The sequence below is a fragment of the Spea bombifrons genome, chromosome 11 (assembly GCF_027358695.1).
Source record: "Spea bombifrons isolate aSpeBom1 chromosome 11, aSpeBom1.2.pri, whole genome shotgun sequence".
Classification (NCBI taxonomy): domain Eukaryota; kingdom Metazoa; phylum Chordata; class Amphibia; order Anura; family Pelobatidae; genus Spea; species Spea bombifrons.
The window spans coordinates 438,510-465,575 of record NC_071097.1 but is presented as its reverse complement, the minus strand read 5'-3'; the positions used below and the strand labels follow the sequence as shown (position 1 = coordinate 465,575).

General features: G+C 47.9%; 1 pseudogene; it reads right to left on the bottom strand.

Annotated features, from left to right (window-relative positions):
- Window positions 1-166: 166 nt before the first annotated feature.
- Window positions 167-21,489, bottom strand: LOC128469203 (uncharacterized; annotated as a pseudogene).
- Between the last annotated feature and the right edge of the window lie 5,577 nt (window positions 21,490-27,066).

Below are 27,066 nucleotides of genomic sequence, written 5' to 3'. Positions count from 1 at the left end.
CTAAATCGTTCTAAGACAAAATAACAAAAAATATTCCAATACAGAAAGGGGTTAAAGTCAATTGAAGCCTGTCCTGTTACACACACACACTTCTTTCACGTCTATAACACGAGAAACGCTTTCTAACCTGTGTGTGCTCCGGTGCTTACTGAGATTTGCTTTAGTGTTAGAACATTTTGTCACAGTCCAAACACATATATGGCTTCTCCCTGCCGTGAATTCCGAGATGTTTATGGCGGTTCGAGTTACGGGTGAAGCATTTTCCCCATGCAGAACACGGAAACGGTTTCTTTCCTGTGTGACTGCGCTGGTGGAGGGCACAATCTGAGGACTGTGTGAAACATTTCCCGCACTCGGGACAGGAATAAGACTTTTCACTGGTAGGACTTCTGAGATATTAACCAAATCTTTTGCTCCTGCTAAACGTTTCCCCACATACTTCCACACTCACGGAAATGGTTTTTCATCCGCGTGAGTCCGCTGGTGGGCCACGAAATGCGACCTTTGTTTGAAACGTTTCCCGCACTCGGAACAGGAATAAGGCTTCTCCCCGGTGTGAATTCTGACATGTTGAACGAGGTGGGAGTTCCTGTTAAAACGTTTCCCGCACTCAGAACATGAAAAAGGCTTCTCCCCGGTGTGAGTTCTGACATGTTGAACGAGGTGAAAATTGCTGGTGAAACATTTCCCGCACACTGAACACGGCAATAGTTTCTCTCCTGTGTGAGTCCGCTGGTGGAGAACAAAAGCCGAGGACTGAGTGAAAGACTTCCCGCACTCGGTGCAGGAATAAGGCTTCTGCCCTGTGTGAACACCTAGATGCTCACCAAGGCGTGCCTTACTGCTAAAACATTTCCCGCACTCAGAACACGGAAACGGTTTCTCTCCTGTGTGAGTTTGCAGATGGTAGGTTAAATTGGAGAATTGTTTGAAACGTTTCCCACATTCGGAGCAGGAATAAGGCTTCTCCCCGGTGTGAACTCTGAGATGTTGAACGCGGTGCGAGTTGCTCTTAAAACGTTTCGTGCAGTGGGGACATGAAAAAGGCTTCTCCCCTGTGTGAATCCTAAAGTGCTGAACAAGTTGCCAGTTACTGTTAAAAGATTTCTCACACTCTGAACACGAGAAAGGCTTCTCCTTGGAGTGAATTCTAAGATGTTGAACAAGGTGCCAGTTACTGCTAAAACATTTCCCGCACTCGGGACATGGAAACGGTTTTTCACCTGTATGAGTTCGCTGGTGGCGTATCATATGGGACTTGTGTTTGAAACGTTTCCCGCACTCAGGACATGAATGAGGCCTCTCGTCTGTGTGAATACGCTGATCCCTAGTGCGCTCAGAGTCACAACTTTTCCCGCAGTCCAGAGAGGAGGCTGCTGTTATATTATGGATGGTCCAATGCTGAAGAAGATCAGAGTCACTGGTAAACCGTTCCTGACACTCGGGGCAGCTATATGTACCCTCATCGGGGGGTGTTTCACGCTGAAAATGTGTGTTACTGGTTTGGGTTTTATCAGTAGAAGTAGATTCCTTGTGTTCGGTTGGGATCCAATAATCTTCATTGGAAGCGGATTCCTCCTTTACGTGGACAGACGTATTATCCCCCCCGTCGTGCTCTGTGTGTGTATCGGGGGCTGAGACATTTCCGTCTTCATCTGAGGGGGATCCGTCCTCATTACGAGTCGATGGGAGCTCTGTCTGTGGAGACTCCGCCGGGTCACAAATGTCTGTCTCTTCACATGAGGCGGATTCCTCCTTAATAAAATGAGACGTCTTACAGTCCAGCGGAGAATTAGGGACTCGATCTCTGACCTCGGATGCGTCTGTCGGAGAGAAATGATCAAATTAAGCGAAGCAGCCGCTTTCCCAAACAAGTAGATTTCGGAGGCTCTGAAATGTCAGGTTCACCTCAGTGAAGCTCAGTGGCAGTGTGTGGCAGAGTCAACATGACCTGATCAATTCCCTGACCTGAAGTTCTCTACATTCTTCTCCCACACTATTCTAATGGCTACCTAAACCAATCAACATCAAGCAGCAGGAAGTGGCACAATAAGTTAGAAAGTCTCCCTTAAACGATAGTGGAGAGAGAACTTCTATTCTCATGATCCGCATTATTACTCCTCCTCATTAAGTTAAGATGGCCGCTGCTATAGTATACGTGTAAGAGGTTTTTCCTTTACACACACACACACATATAGCGAAGCTGCCTTAATATCTACACACAGGCCACAGGGATTAAACCTCTTACCCGGAGAGCTGCGGGGCTGGTGGGTCTCCATCATCACGTCCCTGTAAAGCTCCTTGTGTCCTTCTAAATACTCCCACTCCTCCATGGAGAAATAGACGGTGACATCATCACACCTTACAGGAACCTGAGACACACAATGAGCCGTCACCATCCAGACACACGCCTCGGTGTTACTGTATAACGTCCCGTTCCCAGCAGCGCTCACCTCTCCAGTCAGCAGGGACATCATCTTGTTGGTCAGTTCCAGGATCTTCTGCTCGCGGTTCCTCTCGTGGGTCAGCGAGCGAGGTGGAAGCACCGGGCTGGGGCTCCGGGTCCCGGGGGGTCCGTCTGACACACGGGGGCCGTCGCTGGGTGGGACGCAGTCACTGGGCTTCCTCACAATCATATAATCCTGTATATCGGGAAAGATATTGAAATATCGATGAGGAAAGAAACATCTGAGCTGCAGTTTGTGGACAGAACGACATCCATGTTCTGGCCCCAGAGACACCGGCCCCTCACCTCTCCGCTCAGCAGGGAGATGATCTCCAGGGTGAGGCTCAAGATCTTCTCAGCCACCGGATCCTTGCCCATGTTCAGTCCTAAACCGGATTCTTTCCTGGGTTACCGTGTTTGGCACTCAGACGCCTTTGCTTTTAAAATCTCCTGTATGAAGACGATACCGAGATCGATCCCTCCCTGTGATGAAGAAGCGGGTTTCTGGGTGATTACGGCTGCCCCCCTGATCCCGCCAAGGCTCTGCGCAGACTGCAGGGTCACTCTGTGTAACCCCCCGTTATACCCTGTAGCGCCGTGGTGTCCAGTTTTAGCCGCAGACAGAGCGGGGTTTTAGTGATTTCATTAAATGATAAGAATTATTTGGATGGCGCTGCCTGTGAATGATCTGCAATCCCCACGATCCCTATCTGTGCAGCTCAGGGCCTGGAGATGTCACATGACTGCTTTATAAAGAGAACTACAACTCCTATAATCCTCAGCACCCCATTATAATCCACACACACCCAGCTTCTGCCTCACAATACACACAAGGACTGCAACTCCCATCACACCTCTCAGATTTTAACAAATTTAGCATAACACAAAGGAACACTACAATTCCGATGATCCAGTCTACCTCCCATCATGCACTGGGCTCTGACAAAAGGCAACCATTACGAGCTAAACATTACAACTCCCACTATCCGTGTGTCCCGGCAGATAGACAACTCCTATCATCCCTATCTCCTACCAAAACCCCAACAATGACTACAAACCGGTAATCCTCACAGGAGAACGTCCGGTCAGCAGCTTATTGGTGTACAGGAAGTACTGCAAGGACTTGGAACGCAAAACCGGAAGTTAAATGGAACGCAAACCCGGAAGTAACATATTGCACAGAGGAAACGCATCCTGAGGAAACCAAAGAAAATTTGCAACTTACGTCCGGTGTTCGGATTCAAAGAGAAGCATGACCCCAAGAGCTGACACTCTCCCTATAACCCCTGGCAGGTCTGTATGCAGATAAATGCTGGGGGAAGGGTAGTCTGAGCCCAGGTGTTAGACCTGGCTAGTCCCAGAGGCAGCTGGCGAGGTAACCCGGAAGCTGACAGGTGAGTGTCAGTCACGGAGGAGACCGTCCTATACAGTGACCCTGTGCCGGGTGATGTGACGGCTGCTGCGCTCTCTTTGGGGGTTTTGTCTTTTTGCCGTCACGTTATTAGAATTTGTGGTACAGGGAGGCGTCTGAGCGCCAAACGCGGTGTCCCAGGAAAGAGTCCGGTTTAGGGCTGAACATGGACAAGGATCTGGTGGCTGAGAAGATCTTGAGCCTCACCCTGGAGATCATCTCCCTGCTGAGCGGAGAGGTGAGGGGTCGGTGTCTCTGGGGCCAGAACATGGATGTCGTTATGTCCACAAACTGCAGCTCAGATGTTTCTTTGCTCATCGATAGTTCAATATCTTTCCCGATAAACAGGATTATATGATTGTGAGGAAGCCCAGTGACTGCGTCCCACCCAACGACGGCCCCCGTGTGTCAGACGGACCCCCCGGGACCCGGAGCCCCAGCCCGGTGCCTCCACCTCACTCGCTGACCCACGAGAGGAACCGCGAGCAGAAGATCCTGGAACTGACCAACAAGATGATGTCCCTGCTGACTGGAGAGGTGAGCGCTGCTGGGAACGGGACGTTATACAGTAACACCGAGGCGTGTGTCTGGATGGTGACGGCTCATTGTGTGTCTCAGGTTCCTGTGAGGTGTGATGATGTCACCGTCTATTTCTCCATGGAGGAGTGGGAGTATTTAGAAGGACACAAGGAGCTTTACAGGGACGTGATGATGGAGACCCACCAGCCCCGCGGCTCTCCGGGTAAGAGGTTTAATCCTTGCGGTCTGTGTGTAGATATTAAGGCATCTTCACTGTAACAAATAACATGTGAAATGTGAGGTCTGTATAATAAATACTCGGGAATAAGGCAGCCACGAGAGATCTCAGGAGCCGGAGCCGCAGTTACTCAACAAGACTTGAGAATTTTACAGATTCTGCCAGACCGGGAGCGTTTAGAAATGGCGGCGTCTCCGCAGGTAGAAGACATTTATCTGAAAGAGACTCTGAAATCTACTTGTTTGGGAAAGCGGCTGCTTCACTTAATTTGATCATTTCTCTCCGACAGACGCATCCGAGGTCAGAGATCGAGCCCCTAATTCTCTGCTGGACTGTAAGACGTCTCATTTTATTAAGGAGGAATCCGCCTCATGTGAAGAGACAGACATTTGTGACCCGGCGGAGTCTCCACAGACAGAGCTCCCATCGACTCGTAATGAGGACGGATCCCCCTCAGATGAAGACGGAAATGTCTCAGCCCCCGATACACGCACAGAGCACGACGGGGGGGATAATACGTCTGTCCACGTAAAGGAGGAATCCGCTTCCAATGAAGATTATTGGATTCCAACCGAACACAAGGGATCTACTTCTACTGATAAAACCCAAACCAGTAACACACATTTTCAGTGTGAAACACCCCCCGATGAGGGTACATATAGCTGCCCCGAGTGTCAGGAACGGCTTACCAGTGACTCTGATCTTCTTCAACATCAGAGCGTCCATGATATATCGGTGGTCTCCTCTCAGGACTGCGGGAAAAGTCGTGACTCTGAGTGCACTAGGGATCAGCGTATTCACACAGGCGAGAGGCCTCATTCCTGTCCTGAGTGCGGGAAACGTTTCAAACACAAGTCCCATATGATACGCCACCAGCGAACTCACACGGGTGAAAAACCATTTCCATGTCCGGTGTGCGTGAAACGTTTCAAACACAAGTCCCATATGATACGTCACCAGCGAACTCATACGGGTGAAAAACCGTTTCCGTGTCCCGAGTGCGGAAAACATTTTAGCAGTAAGGCGCACCTTACTCAGCATCTCAGAATTCACTCCAAGGAGAAGCCTTTCTCGTGTTCCAAGTGTGAGAAATGTTTCAAGCATTACTCTAGTTTCAGCTACCATCAGCGGACTCACACTGGAGAAAAACCGTTTCCGTGTTTTGAGTGTGGGAAATGTTTTAGCTGTAAGGTGCACCTTACTCAACACCTCAGAAATCACACCGGGGAGAAGCCCTTTGCATGTTCTAAGTGCGGGAAATGTTTTAACTGGAACTCTCACCTTGTTCGACATCTCAGAGTTCACACCGGGGAGAATCCTTTGTCGTGTTCTGAATGCGGGAAATGTTTTAAACGAAGGTCAGATTGTGTAGCCCACCAGCGGACTCACACGGGTAGAAAACCATTTCCGTGATGTTGGAAACGTGTGAGAGATGTCTGAGAATTCACACCGCGGAGAAGCCTTCTTCCTGCTCCGAGTGCGGAAAATCTTTCACGCAGTCCTCTGCTTTTACTCTCCATCAGCGGACTCACACAGGAGAGAAACTATTGCCGAGGTCCGAGTGCGGGAAATGTTTCACCAGCAACTTTCACCTCGTTCAGCGTCTGAGTTCACACCGGGGAGAAGCCTTATTTGTGTTTCACTCGCTCCTCAGGTTTTGCTGTCCACCAGCGGACTCAGAGAACCATTTCTGCATGGGGAAAATGCTTCACCTGTAACTCGAATCGCCTTAAACATCTCGGAATTCACGGCAGGGAGAAGCCGTACATGTGTTTGGACTGTGACAAAATGTTCTAACGCTAATTAATATTACTAATTACTTTCTGATGTCCTGTTCAATAAAGAATGGAATAATTACCTAAAAATGCCAATTTCTCTAGTGAACCGGTGACAAATTGCTGAAAAAGTTAGTGCTGGTTCTGATAGAAAGGTGTCACAAGACACAGCGCATCACGGTTTATTGTGTATGGGGCTTCGTAGCCGCAGACCAGTCAGGGTGCCCATGCTAGCCCCTGTCTGTCAAAAGCACCTACATTGATCTGTGAACATAAGAAATGGGGCAATGGAGGAAGGTGGCCGGGGTGATGAGTCCCTGCTGGCTAATTTTAAGGAACCGTTGCAGCAAACATGGGATTGGCTGACACAAGAAAAAGTGCTCAAGCTATTAAATACTGTTAAGGTAGATAAAGCCCCTGGACCGGATGGTATACACCCAAGGGTACTGAAGGAGTTAAGCCTAACTCTGGCCCAACCATTATTACCAATCTTTAGGGGTTCTTTCAGCTCGGGCATAGTTCCATTAGATTGGCGCAAGGCAGATGTTGTGCCCATATTTAAAAAGGGATCAAAATCTCAACCGGGCAATAACCGGCCAGTAAGCTTCACATCGGTAGTGGGGAAATTATTTGAAGGGTTGCTAATGGTATACGTTCAAGATCATATCTTGATCCAGAATCCAAATAGTGGAAGTCAGCATGGATTTGTGAAAGACGGATCTCGTCAAACCAACCTAACTACGAAGAAGTTAGTAAAAATATAAACCTGGGGGTGGTTGTAGATGGGATTTATCTGGACTTTGCTAAGGCGTTTGATACGGTCTCGCATAAAAGGCTACTCTATAAATGAACAGAAATAGGCTTCGGGGCAAATGTCTGTCTGTGGATCCGAAATCGGCTGAAAGTTAGAATGCAGAGGGTTGTTGTGAATGGATGTTTCTCAGTCTGCACGCAGGAGGCCTCGGGGGTCTCTCCTTGGTCCTCTTCTTTTTAATTTATTTATAAAAGATCTCCCAGGCTGCATTGAGAGCCATGTCACAGTTTTTGCTGATGACACAAAATTAGGCCGGGTAATTCAGACTAATCTTGATGTTTCTTCTTTGCAGGAAGATTTAGATTTAGAGTTGAGGGCCGGGCGTGCAAGTGGCAGATGAGGTTCAACATAGAGAAATGCAAAGCTATGCATTATGGTAAAAATAATAAAAATGCAACCTATTCTTTAAATGGAATATCCTTGGGGGAAACGACCAATGAGAAGGATTTAGGAATAACGGTTGACAACAGTGCGCAATGCCAGCAAGCAGCTGCGAGGGCCAATAAGGTTTTAGCATGCATAAAAAGAGGTATCCATTCAAGGGAGGAGGATATTATCCGCCTCTTTACAAGTCATTGGTAAGACGTCACCTTGAGTATGCGGTACAATTGCTGGTGTTGCGGGCGGGAGCGGGCGCTCAGACACTGTACCTGCGGGTCCCAGTAATCCCGGGCACTCCTGCAAGGCTGCCTTTGCTCTGCTCCCTCACAGCGTCTCTTCTCTTGCTCCGCCCAGGAACACAGCACAGTCACGTGATTTTACATCACTTCCCATGACTCCACTGTGTTCCTGGACGGAACAACAGAAGAGACGCTGTGAGGGAGCAACACAAAAGGCAGCCTTGCGGGAGTGCGCAGGAAATCTGCAGATCATGTGGCAAGAGCGGGTCACACGTTGCAGGAGCGGGCGGGGTTAAAAAGGCTAGATTCCACAGCCCACCTTCAGAGGTCTAGTGGAGTCCATACCTCGACGGGTCAGGGCTGTTTTGGTGGCCAGAAGTGGGGCCTACACAATATTAGGCATACAATGTTATGGCTGATCAGTGTGTGTGTGTGTGTATAATAACATTATATATATATGTATATATCATCTCAGCCACACAGAAGAACCCTGTAAGAGAGCGAGGAAGACATTTTTCTGCAATCCTGTGATAAAAGTCAGAAAAACCTTTTTCCCTGCCAACCCTGGTGTCACATGATGTGAGGGACTCCTTAAGAGAACTCTGTCCCTCGCTTTATTGTTTTTCTTGACCCCAGGTCGGGTCTATATGGATTTCCTAAGCCCTCCGGGTTGAAGGTAGTATGGGACCATATAGCCCCTGTTTGGGCTGGTCAGTTTTGCCAGAAACCTTACCTCGGTTCGGATGCCCCCATGCAATGCGGGTTCGGTAGTCAGACGGAGGTTTATCAGGGCAGCCAAGATGCTGGCTGAACTTTGGTTGTGATGCGCTACCTATGTTTGAGTTAGGAAGAAGGGCACTGGTGGATTTCTGGGGAGACTCCTTGCCTGCCTGCCCATTCCCTTCTTGTGTCTAAGTATCCCTGGGGTCATTGGGTGGGCACAGGGTGACCTGGAAACCCCATCTGGTCTGCCAGAAACAGAGTCCTATGAACTAGTCGGCTAAGGGGGGGGCTCTACGAGCTAGGAAATGCTCGATGCGCCTGACCTAGCTGCAAATACATGGAACCGTGTGGCGGGCAGGAACCGCCGACAATTGGAACAGCTTCGCTACGGACGCCCTTTGCCCCACCATGTCACTCTTTTGATGCTGCATTAAGCTTGTGGTGGGCAACACTAGGTGGCGGTTACAGAGAGGGAGCTCATGTCTGGTTGGCGTATAAGTTCCTTGGTGGGTGGATGTCTGGTTGGTCGAGACACCCACCAGGGGACTTATGCACTGAAAATGTTTCACTCCTCCTCTTATGGGGGACACCTCTCTTGAGCTGAAAGCCTCCCGTTCTCAGTCACTTCTCAATTTATTCATTGTTGCGAGCCGTTTAAATACTATTTCAGGGAGGTTGCTACAAAACCATTCACAAAGAAAAACGTAAACACTCAGCATATAGCGGGTACAACTAATCCACATCAAACACAGACTAAGGTGAAAAGTTCTTATTTACACAGAGTAAATATCGTCCTAGCATACAGACAGATAAACATATGTTATCTCGTTACTTGAGGATGAGAAAGAAATCAATACCAAGACTTGTCCGCATTGGCAAAAGCGTCTACAACAACATGTATATTTAATACAAAATGGTGTTCATGTAAATTCCATATTTACATTCACCAACCAGACATCCACCCACCAGGGAACTTAAGATTTAATGCCATCCTTTGCATTGTCACCCAAAATCAGAGAAATTGCAATTTTTAGGTAATTATTCCCTTCTTTATTGAACAGGACATCAAAAAGTAATTAGTGATATTAATTTTCATAATGAACATATGTCTAAATTGCAATAAGAAACTGAATAACAAAACAATTTATTACACGAGAAACGATTTCTAACCGGTGTGCGCTCCGGTGCTTACTGAGATTTGCTTTAGAACATTTTGTCACAGTCCAAACACATGTACGGCTTCTCCCTGCCGTGAATTCCGAGATGTTTAAGGCGATTCGAGTTGCAGGTGAAGCATTTTCCCCACGCAGAACACGGAAACGGTTTATTTCCTGTGACGGCAAGCTTTGAGCACTGTGTCGAACAGGAATAAGGCTTCTCTCAGGTATGAAATGTTATTGTGAAAGTTGCGGGTAACACATTACCCACGCTCCGAACACAGCAATAGTTTCTCTCCTGAGAGTCCGCTGACAGACGGCAAAATCTGAGGACTGTGTGAAAAATCTCCTTGGAACGAGAATAAAGTCTCCCCAGAGTCAATGCTGAGACGTTTAACGCTTCTCTGGCTACTACTAAATATTTCCCACACTTTTCCAAACTCACGGAAATGGTTTTTCACCCCTGTGAGTCCGCTGGTGAGCTACAAAATTTGACCTTTGTTTGAAACGTTTCCTGCACTCTGAACAGGAATAAGGCTTCTCCCCGGTGTGAATTCTAAAATGCCGAACAAGCTGCCATTTACTGTTGAAACGTTTCCCGCACTCGGAACACGGAAATGGTTTTTCACCCGTATGAGTCCGCTGGTGGCGTACACAATTGAACTTGCGTTTGAAACGTTTCCCGCATTCAGGACAGGAATAAGGATTCCCACCTTTGTGAATACGCCGATAACCAATGCCTTCAGAATTAGAACTTTTCTCGCCGTCCAGAGAGGAGACCACCGATCTATTATGGATGGTCTGATGTAGAAGAAGATCAGAGTCGCTGGTAAACCGTTCCTGACACTCGGGGCAGCTATATGTACCCTCATCGGGGGGTGTTTCACACTGAAAATGTGTGTTACTGGTTTGGGTTTTATCAGTAGAAGTAGATCCCTTGTGTTCGGTTGGGATCCAATAATCTTCATTGGAAGCGGATTCCTCCTTTACGTGGACAGACGTAATATCCCCCCCGTCGTGCTCTGTGTGCGTATCGGGGGCTGAGACATTTCCGTCTTCATCTGAGGGGGATCCGTCCTCATTACGAGTCGATGTGAGCTCTGTCTGTGGAGACTCCGCCGGGTCACAAATGTCTGTCTCTTCACATGAGGCGGATTCCTCCTTAATAAAATGAGACGTCTTACAGTCCAGCGGAGAATTAGGGGCTCGATCTCTGACCTCGGACGCGTCTGTCGGAGAGAAATGATCAAATTAAGTGAAGCAGCCGCTTTCCCAAACAAGTAGATTTCGGAGGCTCTGAAATGTCAGGTTCACCTCAGTGGCAGTGTGTGGCAGAGTCAACATGACCTGATCAATTCCCTGACCTGAAGTTCGCTACATTCTTCTCCCACACTATTCTAATGGCTACCTAAACCAATCAACATCAAGCAGCAGGAAGTGGCACAATAAGTTAGAAAGTCTCCCTTAAACGATAGTGGAGAGAGAACTTCTATTCTCATGATCCGCATTATTACTCCTCCTCATTAAGTTAAGATGGCCGCTGCTATAGGATACGTGTAAGAGGGTTTTCCTTTACACACACACACACACACACACACACACCTATAGTGAAGCTGCCTTAATATCTACACACAGGCCGCAGGGATTAAACCTCTTACCCGGAGAGCCGCGAGGCTGGTGGGTCTCCATCATCACGTCCCTGTAAAGCTCCTTGTGTCCTTCTAAATACTCCCACTCCTCCATGGAGAAATAGACGGTGACATCATCACACCTCACAGGAACCTGAGACACACAATGAGTCGTCACCATCCAGACACACGCCTCGGTGTTACTGTATAACGTCCCGTTCCCAGCAGCGCTCACCTCTCCAGTCAGCAGGGACATCATCTTATTGGGCAGTTCCAGAATCTTCTGCTCACGGTTCCTCTCGTGGGTCAGCGAGGGAGGTGGAGGCACCGGGCTGGGGCTCCGGGTCCAGGGGGGTCCGTCTGACACACGGGGGCCGTCGCTGGGTGGGACGCAGTCACTGGGCTTCCTCACAATCATATAATCCTGTATATCGGGAAAGATATTGAAATATCGATGAGCAAAGAAACATCTGAGCTGCAGTTTGTGGACATAACGCCATCCATGTTCCCGCCCCAGAGACACCGGCCCCTCACCTCTCCGCTCAGCAGGGAGATGATCTCAAGGGTGAGGCTCAAGATCTTCTCAGCCACCGGATCCTTGCCCATGTTCAGTCCTAAACCGGACTCTTTCCTGGGTCACCGCGTTTGGCGCTCAGACACCTCCCTGTACCACAAATTCTAATAACGTGACGGCAAAAAGACAAAATCCGGGTCGTGGTTTGGATTCCGCTCGGGATGCCTGCGCGATGGAGCGGCTCTGTTGGGAATAGTACACTTAAGCGGCTTCGCTCCCCAAAAGACACAGTCTGTAGGAGAACGTATTGGTGCCGCTTCTATACTTACCAGAGTTGCCGTAAAAGTTGAGGCCTCGAGACGTCATAAGAGGCCCACAACGAGAGCGAAGAGGAACTCCAACCACTGACGGGAAAAACATTACAGAGATATTATAAGTCATGTTGGCGAACTTCCGATTCTCACTGCAAAAAGACTTTAAGGATCTAGTGAAAGATACCAAGATAGAGATAGAAGCTCAGGGTGATCGAAGCCAGAGGAAAAGATAGAGGAACGTAGAGATGCCCACCATCACCCTGTAGATAAATAGAGACCCCCCAGAAACTCAAGAATAACCAACATGGAAGATTGGAACAGTTATCGCGCATCTTAAAGGACCTCACAAAAGACTTTGTAACACAGCACAGAACACATCGTCCACCCAAACCTAAGAACCCGTCTCCCTCAAACCCCCAGAGACGTCCTCACCAGAGCGGCAAAGAGATCATGTCTGCGGCCAGAGATAGAGAGGAAATCCCTGAGGCCTACAGGTCCCTCTCCATCTTTGGGCTCCTCTCATACCGGGGCTAAACAGAGACCATTCCGGATCACCGCGGCGGCTCGGAGGGAGCAGCGCTTACCGATGGAGCTTCCCGACTAAGCTTCTAATGCATAAGAACGGGGCGCTAAACGCCATCACCTCGCTGGAAGCAGGAAAGGAAGAGCTCAAAACAATCAGGCTTCTGACCGAACCTGATAAATCCCCGCCGGCTGCATCCACTAAATCCCTCGCGAGCGATCCAAGCAGTAATTACTGAAACGCACGCGCTCCTCTCCAACCGAGGGCCCCTGGTTTGGATGTTCTGTATGCTTATTTTTATTGGTATATTCGTTAGGCCTTTTGATCCACACAGACCTGCCAGAAGTTACAGGGAGAGAGTCAGCTCCTGGGCCCAGACTGCCCCTCCCCCAGCATTTACCTGCAAACACAGACCTGCCAGGGGTTACAGGGAGAGTGTCAGCTCCTGAGCCCAGACTGCCCCTCCCCCAGCATTTACCTGCACACACAACTGCCAGGGGTTACAGGGAGAGTGTCAGCTCCTGGGCCCAGACTGTCCCTCCCCCAGCATTTACCTGCACACACAGACCTGCCAGGGGTTACATGGAGAGTCTCAGCTCTTGGGCCCAGACTGCCCCTCCCCCAGCATTTACCTGCACACACAGACCTGCCAGGGGTTACAGGGAGAGTGTCAGCTCCTGAGCCCAGACTGCCCCTCCCCCAGCATTTACCTGCAAACACAGACCTGCCAGGGGTTACAGGGAGAGTGTCAGCTCCTGAGCCCAGACTGCCCCTCCCCCAGCATTTACCTGCACACACAGACCTGCCAGGGGTTACAGGTAGAGTGTCAGCTCCTGGGGCCAGACTGCCCCTCCTCCAGCATTTACCTGCACACAGACCTGCCAGCGGCTGCAAGGAGAGTGTCAGCTCCTGGGGGTCACGCTGCTCTTTAAATCCCAACACCAGATGTGAGTTGCAAACTCTAATAGGCTTCCTCAAGATGCCTTTCTTCTGTGCAACACTTTACTTCCGGTTTTGCGTTCCAAGCCCCTGCAGTACTTCCTGTGAGGATTACCGGTTTCTAGTCATTGTTGGGGTTTTGGTTTTAAGCCCAAACGGAGATATGGATGATGGGAGTTGTCTCTCTGCCCGGCCACACGGATAGTGGGAGCTGGGATCTTAAGTTCTTGATGGCTGCCAGAGCCCAGTGCATGATGGGAATTGCAGTCTTCCTTTGCTTCATGCTAAACTTGGCATTATCTTAAAGGTGTGTGATGGGAGTTGCAGTCCTTGTGTGTGTTATGAGGCAGAAGCTGGGTGTGTGTGGATTCTAATGGGGTGCTGAGGATTATGGGAGTTGTAGTTCTCTTTAACCAAAGTTATGGTGGGTAAAGGTGATGGAAACCCCTTCCTCTTAAAATGAAGGGGGTAGTAGAAGCGTTATTATTACACACTCATCTACAGACTTGTACAGCGGGCAATTACTTCCAAGGGATCCGTGTATAAAGTGGATATAGAGGCCAAGGGTGATTGTTGTTGACCGTATTTGCATGCACCTACCCAGAATCCCTTGTGGTTGTGGCAGCACCATGAGATTTCTGAGGGAAAAGCAAGAGTGAGGGGGAGAGGAGTCAGTGGGAGGGCACGGGTCAGAGTGAGGGGGACAGGAGCGAGTGGCAGAGCGCCGCGAGGAACGATTAGTAACTGAGGCTGCATCCTCAAGATGTATCCCGGGTGATGAGATGATGTTAGATACTTTGAAGAGATTAGTTTATTATGATCTGATCACTAGGATCCAGATCGCAGGGGACCCGGATCCTCCTCTCTTGCAGTGGGGGGTATCTGTGCGATGCGCGCAGAAACATCTGCTTCTGCCCTGCACTTCCGCTGGGGCTTCTGTGACGGAGCGACGGCATGACATGACCTTCCAGTGCTCCATCATAGAAGCGCGCAGACGTTCATCGGCTGTCAGACAGGAGGATCCAAGTCCCCTTCAGCACTGCGGAGGATCCTCCTCTTTGGCAGCTGGTGAAGCATCGGCATCACATGATCTTTGGGGGCTCACTCATCGAAGCTCTAGCAAAAGTGCTGGTCAGCAGCGGAGGTTCACAGACTGCCCCCGCTAGACACCACTGAGAATGAGGGGGCAGAGTGGCCGGTGCTCCATCAGGGGGTATAAGGCATAACTGGGAGACAGGGTGGCAAATAAAAGGAAATAAAAACATGAAATGCATTTTTCTCAATCATGGCTTTTATTAAATATGAAAAAATAGTTTACATTTGAATATTTACTAGTAAAACTTTTTTTTAGAAATATTGTGTTTGGTTTCTTGTACCTTTTAAAATATTTTTATAAAATATTATGTCAGTAAAATAATAAGGCAATTAGAGAAATGCCATTGTGATAGAGACAAGTGTTGAGTACAATGACACTGCTGTTTTTTTTTTTAACACCCAGTTTGTTCATTATGTTTGTAACAATTGGATGAGGAGGACCAATTTTGATGTGTTACTTTTAATAAAAGTGTGTTTAACATACCAAAATTGGACCAAAAAAAATCATATATATAATTGCTAACAGCAATTACACTCCTATCATTCCCAGGCAGCCAGTACATGCTATAACCTGGGCATGATAGGTGTGTGATTAGAGGCCCCCATGCCATGTTTCTCCCCCCACACACTTACACATCCATGCTATCACACACACACACACGCTCATTCAGAAACATTAATTCACTCATTCATTCCCTTAAGCACGCATACTTGCTCATACACCCTCCCCACCCCCTAACCTGAACTGCAGATCTCTCACTCGCAGACTACTGCAGGGGCCCGGCTGTGCGAGCAACTTCTCTTGTCCCGCCCCCAGGGGAAGAAGGAAGGGAGCAGTCATGTGACGTTCATTCACGTCACTCTGCTGGGTTCCTGTTCTCCTGGCCGGTACAAGAGACGCTGCTCCCACAAGTAAACAGCCTGTTTTTTTCGGCATTTTGCCGATAATGCCCTTTTCGGCCATTATATTTCGTCCACCGATATATCGGTGCATCCCTAATAACAACCTCTTGATGACACACCCCTCCCTCATTAGTGAAAGCTGCCCTAGAGAGAAAGAGGGTTTATCCAAGGTAAAAAACAAAACACACATTACAAATTATTAATGAAAATAAACATTTGAATGTTTTATTTAATACATTATTTTACCTACCTGATCGCTTTAGGTCACTGATTATTGCTTGAGCTCGCTGATCACTTGTGACAAGTTTAGGCCACTGATATTGAGCTGATACAATTTTTCTTTATTGTACAATATTTATATTTTTTAACCTAATAAAATGCTATGTGATCACTGATTAATAACCCTTTAGGTGACTTATCATTGATCAGTCTCACGATCAATATCCACTGACCTAATCTGATCACCACCACTATCACTCACGCTATACATAACTGTAACATCTAACTGTATCTAATTGTTTCACAATCCACTTGCAGGACCCTGGCGCTACTGTATATGCTATTCCCTAACTTAACCCCTAGATATATTTACTGAACTGTTAGGTTAGTTTTTTTTGTACTAGTTGATTCTGAGACACTAACGCCACATTTGAAAATTAGCCCCAAACCCAGGGAAGGAGAGACACCTCATCTGGTCGGCAACGCCGTAGTAAAGTGTTAGAGCATTGCGAGACTGTGGGAGATGGGCGCAGTGCAGCTTCTTTAGGGTACTTTGCAAAGGTTTATTGCAAGCTGCACACAATAGGCATTTAGTCTTAGCTGAAACCTCCTTAGGCTTTTCTTTCTCTGGTATTTAGGAAAATCAGGAGCAGACATGGTCACCGACCTGCACAGTACACACATGTACCAGATGAGACCTGGGGCTTTAAATACCTTATCTTGAGCCATCTGTAACAAGGTTGGCACATCAGCCTGTAATTCCCCGGGTAAATAGTATGAAAAAATCACAATGGTGTCATAACCGCTTCCGCCTTGTTTATTTTAAAATTGGTTGGTGATATAGCGTTTCATAACACTGTAAGCGCATCACACCCGAAGTTCAGCCGCCATCTTGTCCTCGAGCGCAGATTCATAGAACCTGCAGGCTGTCCTGATAAACCTCCGGTTGACTACCGAACCCGCAGTGCATGGGGGCATCCAAATGGAGGTAAGATTTCTGGCCCATGCTACCTTTAACCTAGAGGGCTTAGGAACTCCATATAGACCCGACCTGGGGTCAAGAAAAACAACAAACTGAGGGACAGAGTTCTCTTAAGGAGTCTCTCACATCATGTGACAACAGGGATGGCAGGGAAGAAATGGCTTTGTGACTTTTATGACGGGATAGCAGAAAAATGTCCTCTTACGCTCATTGTGACAGTAACAGAGTGTAAAGGACTACGTGTGGCTGAGAAGATTATCTATACACACACACTGATCAGCCATAACACTGTTTGCCAAACATTGTGTGGCAACTGGCACCAAGACTTTAGCTGCAGATCCATAAGTCCTGTAATTTGCGGATCAGAATTGTTTATCCAGCACATCCCACAGATGCTCGATTGGATTAAGATATGAGTAATTTGGAGGCCGAGTCACCACCTTGAACTTGTTGTGTTCCTCATACCATTCCTGAACCATTTTTGCTTTGTGGCAGCACGCATTATCCTGCTGAAAGAAGCCAATGCCATCAGAGAATACCCTGTCCATGAAAGAGTGTACATGGTCTGCAACAATGCTTAGGCATGCAGTATGTCTCAAAGTAACATGCACATAAATGGCAGGACCCAAGGTTCCCAGCAGAACGTTGCCTCAGCTGGCTTGCTTTCTTACCATAGTACATCCTGGTGCCATGTGTAATTCAGGTAAGTAACACTACCAGCCATCCACGTGATGTGAATGTGACTTATCAGACCAGGCCACCTTCTTCCATCGCACCGTGGTCCAATTCTTATGCTTGCGTGCCCAATGTAGGTGCTTTCAGCAGCAGACAGGAGCCAGCATGAGCACCCTGACTGGCCTGCGGTCCCACATAAACTGTGTCTTCTGACACCTTTCTATCAGAACCAGCATTAACATTTTCAGCAATTTGTCACCGGTTCACCGCTTTTCCTTCCTTGGACCCCTTTTGATAAATACTGACCACTGCAGACCAGAGGAGTAGGTCTTCATAACGGTTGAATTGAAAATGTTGGTAATGTTCGTATTGGTCATGACGACCATGATGCTTCCCTTTAAGGGACACGTTATAAGGTTTAATGCCATCCTTTGCGCTGTCACAAAAATCGGAGAAATGCACATTTTTAGGTAATTATCCCCTTTTTTTTTTATTGAACAGGACATTAGAATGATTAGTACTATTAATTTTCATAATAAACATGTCTAAATTGTAATAAGACAAGCTAAATAACAAAACAATTTATTACACAGACAAAGTTTGTAACCGGTGTGCGCTCCGGTGCTTACTGAGATTTGCTTTAGCGTTAGAACATTTTGTCACAGTCCAAACACATGTACGGCTTCTCCCTGCCGTGAATTCCGAGATGTTTAAGGCGGTTCGAGTTGCAGGTGAAGCATTTTCCCCACGCAGAACACGGAAACTGTTTATTTCCTGTGGCGGCAAACTTTGAGGACTGTGTGGAACATTTCCCGGCTTTGGAACAGGAATAAGGCTTCTCTCAGGTATGAAATGTTATTGTGAAAGTTGCGGGTAACACATTACCCACGCTCCGAACACAGCAATAGTTTCTCTCCTGAGAGTCCGCTGACAGACGGCAAAATCTGAGGACTGTGTGAAAAATCTCCTTGAAACCAGAATAAAGTCTCCCCAGAGTCAATGCTGAGACGTTTAACGCTTCTCTGGCTACTACTAAATATTTCCCACACTTTTCCAAACTCACGGAAATGGTTTTTCACCCCTGTGAGTCCGCTGGTGAGCTAAAAAATTTCCCCTTTGTATGAAACATTTCCCGCACTCTGAACAGGAATAAGGCTTCTCCCCGGTGTGAATTCTAAAATGCTGAACAAGCTGCCATTTAGTGTTGAAATGTTTCCCGCACTCGGAACATGGAAATGGTTTTTCACCCGTATGAGTCCGCTGGTGGCGTACAAAAGCTGACTTTTGTTTGAAACGTTTCCCGCACTCTGAACAGGAATAAGGCTTCTCCCCGGTGTGAATTCTGAGATGTCGAAGAAGGTCAGTGTTCCCCTTAAAACGTTTCCCGCACTCTGAACAGGAATAAGGCTTCTCCCCAGTGTGAATTCTGAGATGTTGAACAAGGTTTGAGTTCCTGGAGAAACGTTTCCCGCACTCTGAACAGGAATAAGGCTTCTCCCCGGTGTGAATTCTGAGATGTCGAAGAAGGTCAGTGTTCCACTTAAAACATTTCCCGCACTCTGAACAGGAATAAGGCTTCTCCCCAATGTGAGTGTTGAGATGATGAACAAGGTGAAAGCTCCTGCAAAAACTTTTCCCGCACTCAGAACACGGAAATAGTTTCTCTCCTGTGTGAGTCCGCTGGTGGAGAGCAAAAGCCGAAGGCTGCGTGAAAGACTTCCCGCACTCGGAGCATGAAAAACGCTTCTCCCCGGTGTGAACGACTAAATGTAGAGTAAGGTGTGCCTTACTGCGAAAACATCTCCCGCACTCAGAACATAGAAACGGTTTTTCTCCCGTGTGAATCCGCTGGTGGTAGGTTAAAGCGGAAAATTGTTTGAAACATTTCCCGCATTCAGAACACGACAAAGGCTTCTCCCTGGAGTGAATTCTGAGATGTTGAGCAAGGTGAGAGCTCCTCTTAAAACGTTTCCCACACTCGGGACAGGGATATGGCTTCTCTGTGTCGTGAATCCCTAAGTGCTGAACAAGCTGCCAGTTACTGATAAAATGTTTCCCGCACTCTGAACACGAGAAAAGCTTCTGTTCGGAGTGAATTCTGAGATGTTGATTGCGGTGAGAGCTGCTCTTAAATAGTCTCCCACACTCAGGACAGGAATAAGGCTTCTCCCCAGTGTGATTTCTAAAATGCTGAACAAGCTGCCATTCACTGTTGAAACTTTTCCCGCACTCGGAACACCGAAATGGTTTTTCACCCGTATGAGTCCGCTGGTGGCGTACACAATGGAACTTGTTTTTGAAACGTTTCCCGCATTCAGGACAGGAATAAGGATTCCCACCTTTGTGAATACGCCGATAACCAATGCCTTCAGAATTAGAACTTTTCTCGCCGTCCAGAGAGGAGACCACCGATCTATTATGGATGGTCTGATGTAGAAGAAGATCAGAGTCGCTGGTAAACCGTTCCTGACACTCGGGGCAGCTATATGTAACCTCATCGGGGGGTGTTTCACACTGAAAATGTGTGTTACTGGTTTGGGTTTTATCAGTAGAAGTAGATCCCTTGTGTTCGGTTGGGATCCAATAATCTTCATTGGAAGCGGATTCCTCCTTTACGTGGACAGACGTATTATCCCCCCCGTCGTGCTCTGTGTGTGTATCGGGGGCTGAAACATTTCCGTCTTCATCTGAGGGGGATCCGTCCTCATTACGAGTCGATGTGAGCTCTGTCTGTGGAGACTCCGCCGCGTCACAAATGTCTGTCTCTTCACATGAGGCGGATTCCTCCTTAATAAAATGAGACGTCTTACAGTCCAGCGGAGAATTAGGGACTCGATCTCTGACCTCGGATGCGTCTGTCGGAGAGAAATCATCAAATTAAGTGAAATGTCTTCTACCTGCGGAGACGCCGCCATTTCTAAACACTCCCCGTCTGGCAGAATCTGCTTCTCTGTTATACCAATATTTTCAGATTGTCTTAGAAGAGAACGGCGGCCATCACCGCTTTTATGTGTTACTAATATAATTTTATTAGGTTAAAAATTAAATATTTTACGATAAAAAAAACTGTCTCCCCTAACATTGATCAGCGAGACCAAGCAATAACCAGTGACCTAAAGTGTCACTGATAAGCGATCAGGTAGTAATAATCATGTATTAAATAAAATAAAATGTAATTTTTAAATTAAAAATGTCTGGGTTTTTTTTTTTATTATTATTATCATAGAAAGTGACGGCAGATAAGACCCATTCAGCCCAACCTTATCCTTGGATGACTTCTCTCTCTAGGACATCTAAGAAGGGGAGGGGTCATCAAGAATGTCATAACAACGAGAACTCCTACTGGTCAGAAGTAATCTGATCATCCTTACTGATCATAATTGTCTCTGCAGCAGAGCCTTCACTGACAGAAACTGACCTGGCCCTTTGACTTGTAGGCCAATGTTATATTTTTTGTTTTATTTGTTTTTAGCATTTTTGACGGCATTAGGAGAGGGTCAAAGCTGGTTGAAACGTATGTGTGGAACGAGGCAGCCGTCCACCCCATCCTCGAAGCCACCTATGGAAGTTGGAATGCAAATACCAGCAACCTGTCAATAGGTGACTCTCACACGTTGTTAGGTAACAGCGGCTCCGGCTCCTGAGATCTCTCCGGCTGCCTTATCGCTGAGTATTTATTATACGGACCTCACATTTTACATGATATTTGTTACAGAGAAGATGCCTTAATATCTACACACAGACCGCAGGGATTACACCTCTTACCCGGAGAGCCGTGGGGCTGGTGGGTCTCCATCATCACGTCCCTGTAAAGCTCCTTGTGTCCTTCTAAATACTCCCACTCCTCCATGGAGAAATAGACGGTGACATCATCACACCTTACAGGAACCTGAGACACACAATGAGCCGTCACCATCCAGACACACGCCTCGGTGTTACTGTATAACGTCCCGTTCCCAGCAGCGCTCACCTCTCCAGTCAGCAGGGACATCATCTTGTTGGTCAGTTCCAGGATCTTCTGCTCGCGGTTCCTCTCGTGGGTCGGCGAGTGAGGTGGAAGCACCGGGCTGGGGCTCCGGGTCCCGGGGGGTGCGTCTGACACACGGGGGCCGTCGCTGGGTGGGACGCAGTCACTGGGCTTCCTCACAATCATATAATCCTGTATATCGGGAAAGATATTGAAATATCGATGAGCAAAGAAACATCTGAGCTGCAGTTTGTGGACATAACGCCATCCATGTTCTGGCCCCAGAGGCACAGACCCCTCACCTCTCCGCTCAGCAGGGAGATGATCTCCAGGGTGAGGCTCAAGATCTTCTCAGCCACCGGATCCTTGTCCATGTTCAGTCCTAAACCGGACTCTTTCCTGGGTCACCGCGTTTGGCACTCAGACGCCTCCCTGTACCACAAATTCTAATAACGTGACAGCAAAAAAAGACAAAAAAGACAGAGTCGTGGTTTGGATTCCGCTCTGGATGGCTGCGCGGTGTCTGCAGCCAGAGATAGAGAGGAAATCCCTGAGGCCTACAGGTCCCTCTCCAGCTTTGGGCTCCTCTCATACCGCGGCTAAACAGAGATCATTCCGGATCACCGCGGCGGCTCGGAGGGAGCCGTGCTTACCGATGGGGCTTCTAACCTTCTAATACATAACAACGGAGAGCTAAACGCCGTCACCTTATTGCAAGCAGGAAAGGAAGTGCTCAAAACAATCAGGCTTCCGACCGAACCTGATAAATCCCCACCGGCTGCATCCACTAAATCCCTCGCGAGCGATCCAAGCAGTAATTACTGAAACGCACGCGCTCCTCTCCAACCGAGGGCCCCTGGTTTGGATGTTCTGTATGCTTATTATTATTGGTATATTCGTTAGGCCTTTTGATCTATACAGACCTGCCAGAAGTTACAGGGAGAGAGTCAGCTCCTGGGCCCAGACTGCCCCTCCCCCCAGCATTTACCTGCGCACAGACCTGTCAGGAGTTACAGGGAGAGTGTCAGCTCCTGGGACCAGACTGCCCCTCCCCCAGCATTTACCTGCACAGACCTGTCAGCGGTTGTAAGGAGAGTGTCAGCTCCTGGGGTCACGCTGCTCTTTAAATCCCGGATGTGACTTGCAAACTCCCATAGGCTTCCTCAAGATGCGTTTCTTCTGTGCAATGCGTTACTTCCGGTTTTGCGTTCCGTTTAACTTCCGGTTTTGCGTTCCAAGCCCCTGCAGTACTTCCTGTGAGGATTACCGATTTGTAATCATTGTTGGGGTTTAAGCCCAAACGGAGATATGGATGATGGGAGTTGTCTCTCTGCCCGGCCACACGGATAGTGGGAGCTGGGATCTTAAGTTCTTGATGGCTGCCAGAGCCCAGTGCATGATGGGAATTGCAGTCTTCCTTTGCTTCATGCTAAACTTGGCATTATCTTAAAGGTGTGTGATGGGAGTTGCAGTCCTTGTGTGTGTTATGAGGCAGAAGCTGGGTGTGTGTGGATTCTAATGGGGTGCTGAGGATTATGGGAGTTGTAGTTCTCTTTAACCAAAGTTATGGTGGGTAAAGGTGATGGAAACCCCTTCCTCTTAAAATGAAGGGGGTAGTAGAAGCGTTATTATTACACACTCATCTACAGACTTGTACAGCGGGCAATTACTTCCAAGGGATCCGTGTATAAAGTGGATATAGAGGCCAAGGGTGATTGTTGTTGACCGTATTTGCATGCACCCAGGGCCGGCCTTAGGGGTGTGCAACCTGTGCGACCGCACAGGGCGCCATGGTTGCAGGGGCGCCTGACCGGGACTTAGATTAAAGCATCGTTTTTTTTTTTTTTGTTTTTTTTTTTTTTGTTTTTTTTTTTAAACTTTATTTAACATCATTGATGTTAAATAAAGTTTAAAAAAAAAAAACGATGCTTTAATCTAAGTCCCGGTTAGGGGCGCCGAGCGGTTGCTTGTGAAGTTCTCGGCAACCGCTAGGCGCCCCTTACTCTCCGTGACTCCGTCGCGGTGCCAGCATCTCATGTTGAGCGCCGGACTATACCGGCGCTCAACATGAAATGCCGGCAGAGCGAGAAGACGGATGCCTCCCACTCTTACCGCAGGACTCCGGCAACAAGGTAAGGGGGGGGGGGGTTATTTGAAGGGGCAGAGGAGGGGGGTAGTTTGAAGGGGCAGAGGGGGGGGTAGTTTGAAGGGGCAGAGGGGGGGTAGTTTGAAGGGGCAGAGGGGGGGGGTAGTTTGAAGGGGCAGAGGGGGGGGTAGTTTGAAGGGGCAGAGGGGGGGGGTAGTTTGAAGGGGCAGAGGGGGGGGTAGTTTGAAGGGGCAGAGGGGGGTAGTTTGAAGGGGCAGAGGGGGGGTAGTTTGAAGGGGCAGAGGGGGGGGTAGTTTGAAGGGGCAGAGGGGGGGGGTAGTTTGAAGGGGCAGAGGGGGGGGGTAGTTTGAAGGGGCAGAGGGGGGGGTAGTTTGAAGGGGCAGAGGGGGGGGTAGTTTGAAGGGGCAGAGGGGGGGGTAGTTTGAAGGGGCAGAGGGGGGGGTAGTTTGAAGGGGCAGAGGGGGGGTAGTTTGAAGGGGCAGAGGGGGGGTAGTTTGAAGGGGCAGAGGGGGGGGTAGTTTGAAGGGGCAGAGGGGGGGGTAGTTTGAAGGGGCAGAGGGGGGGTAGTTTGAAGGGGTAGAGGGGAGGGGTAGTTTGAGGGGGGGCAGTTTAAAGGGGCAGAGAGGGCGGGTAGTTTGAAGGGGCAGAGAGGGGGGTAGTGAGGGGGGGCGCCAGAGGAGTAGTCTGCACAGGGCGCCACAATGCCTAAGGCCGGCTCTGCATGCACCTACCCAGAATCCCTTGTGGTTGTGGCAGCACTATGAGATTTCTGAGGGAAAAGCAAGAGTGAGGGGGAGAGGAGTCAGTGGGAGGGCACGGGTCAGAGTGAGGGGGACAGGAGCGAGTGGCAGAGCGCCGCGAGGAACGATTAGTAACTGAGGCTGCATCCTCAAGATGTATCCCGGGTGATGAGATGATGTTAGATACTTTGAAGAGATTAGTTTATTATGATCTGATCACTAGGATCCAGATCGCAGGGGACCCGGATCCTCCTCTCTTGCAGTGGGGGGTATCTGTGCGATGCACGCAGAAACATCTGCTTCTGCCCTGCACTTCCGCTGGGGCTTCTGTGACGGAGCGACGGCATGACGTGACCTTCCAGTGCTCCATCATAGAAGCGCGCAGACGTTCATCGGCTGTCAGACAGGAGGATCCAAGTCCCCTTCAGCACTGCGGAGGATCCTCCTCTTTGGCAGCTGGTGAAGCATCGGCATCACGTGATCTTTGGGGGCTCACTCATCGAAGCTCTAGCAAAAGTGCTGGTCAGCAGCGGAGGTTCACAGACTGCCCCCGCTAGACACCACTGAGAATGAGGGGGCAGAGTGGCCGGTGCTCCATCAGGGGGTTTGAGGAATATCAGGGGTGCAGAGTGGCATATAGGGAGATATAAGGCATATCAGGGGGCACAGTAGTATATAGGAGATAAAAGGCATATCGGAGGCACAGTGGCATATAAAGGGGGTATAAGGCATAACTGGGAGACAGGGTGGCAAATAAAAGGAAATAAAAACATGAAATGCAATTTTCTCAATCATGGCTTTTATTAAATATGAAAAAATAGTTTACATTTGAATATTTACTAGTAAAACTTTTTTAGAAATATTGTGTTTGGTTTCTTGTACCTTTTAAAATATTTTTATAAAATATTATGTCAGTAAAATAATAAGGCAATTAGAGAAATGCCATTGTGATAGAGACAAGTGTTGAGTACAATGACACTGCTGGTTTTTTTTTTAACACCCAGTTTGTTCATTACGTTTGTAACAATTGGATGAGGAGGACCAATTTTGATGTGTTACTTTTAATAAAAGTGTGTTTAACATACCAAAATTGGACCAAAAAATCATATATATCATATATATAATTGCTAACAGCAATTACACTCCTATCATTCCCAGGCAGCCAGTACATGCTATAACCTGGGCATGATAGGTGTGTGATTAGAGCCCCCCTATGCCATGTTTCTCCCCCCACACACTTACACAGCCATGCTATCACACACACACGCTCATTCAGAAACATTAATTCACTCATTCATTCCCTTAAGCACGCATACTTGCTCATACACCCTCCCCACCCCCTAACCTGAACTGCAGATCTCTCACTCGCAGACTACTGCAGGGGCCCGGCTGTGCGAGCAACTTCTCTTGTCCCGCCCCCAGGGGAAGAAGGAAGGGAGCAGTCATGTGACGTTCATTCACGTCACTCTGCTGGGTTCCTGTTCTCCTGGCCGGTACAAGAGACGCTGCTCCCACAAGTAAACAGCCTGGTTTTTTCGGCATTTTGCCGATAATGCCCTTTTCGGCCATTATATTTCGTCCACCGATATATCGGTGCATCCCTAATAACAACCTCTTGATGACACACCCCTCCCTCATTAGTGAAAGCTGCCCTAGAGAGAAAGAGGGTTTATCCAAGGTAAAAATTACATTACACATTACAAATTATTAATGAAAATAAACATTTGAATGTTTTATTTAATACATTATTTTACCTACCTGATCGCTTTAGGTCACTGATTATTGCTTGAGCTCGCTGATCACTTGTGACAAGTTTAGGCCACTGATATTGAGCTGATACAATTTTTCTTTATTGTACAATATTTATATTTTTTAACCTAATAAAATGCTATGTGATCACTGATTAATAACCCTTTAGGTGACTTATCATTGATCAGTCTCACGATCAATATCCACTGACCTAATCTGATCACCACCACTATCACTCACGCTATACATAACTGTAACATCTAACTGTATCTAATTGTTTCACAATCCACTTGCAGGACCCTGGCGCTACTGTATATGCTATTCCCTAACTTAACCCCTAGATATATTTACTGAACTGTTAGGTTAGTTGTTTTTGTACTAGTTGATTCTGAGACACTAACGCCACATTTGAAAATTAGCCCCAAACCCAGGGAAGGAGAGACACCTCATCTGGTCGGCAACGCCGTAGTAAAGTGTTAGAGCATTGCGAGACTGTGGGAGATGGGCGCAGTGCAGCTTCTTTAGGGTACTTTGCAAAGGTTTATTGCAAGCTGCACACAATAGGCATTTAGTCTTAGCTGAAACCTCCTTAGGCTTTTCTTTCTCTGGTATTTAGGAAAATCAGGAGCAGACATGGTCACTGACCTGCACAGTACACACATGTACCAGATGAGACCTGGGGCTTTAAATACCTTATCTTGAGCCATCTGTAACAAGGTTGGCATATGAGCCTGTAATTCCCCGGGTAAATAGTATGAAAAAATCACAATGGTGTCATAACCGCTTCCGCCTTGTTTATTTTAAAATTGGTTGGTGATATAGCGTTTCATAACACTGTAAGCGCATCACACCCGAAGTTCAGCCGCCATCTTGTCCTCGAGCGCTGATTCATAGAACCTGCAGGCTGTCCTGATAAACCTCCGGTTGACTACCGAACCCGCAGTGCATGGGGGCATCCAAATGGAGGTAAGATTTCTGGCCCATGCTACCTTTAACCTAGAGGGCTTA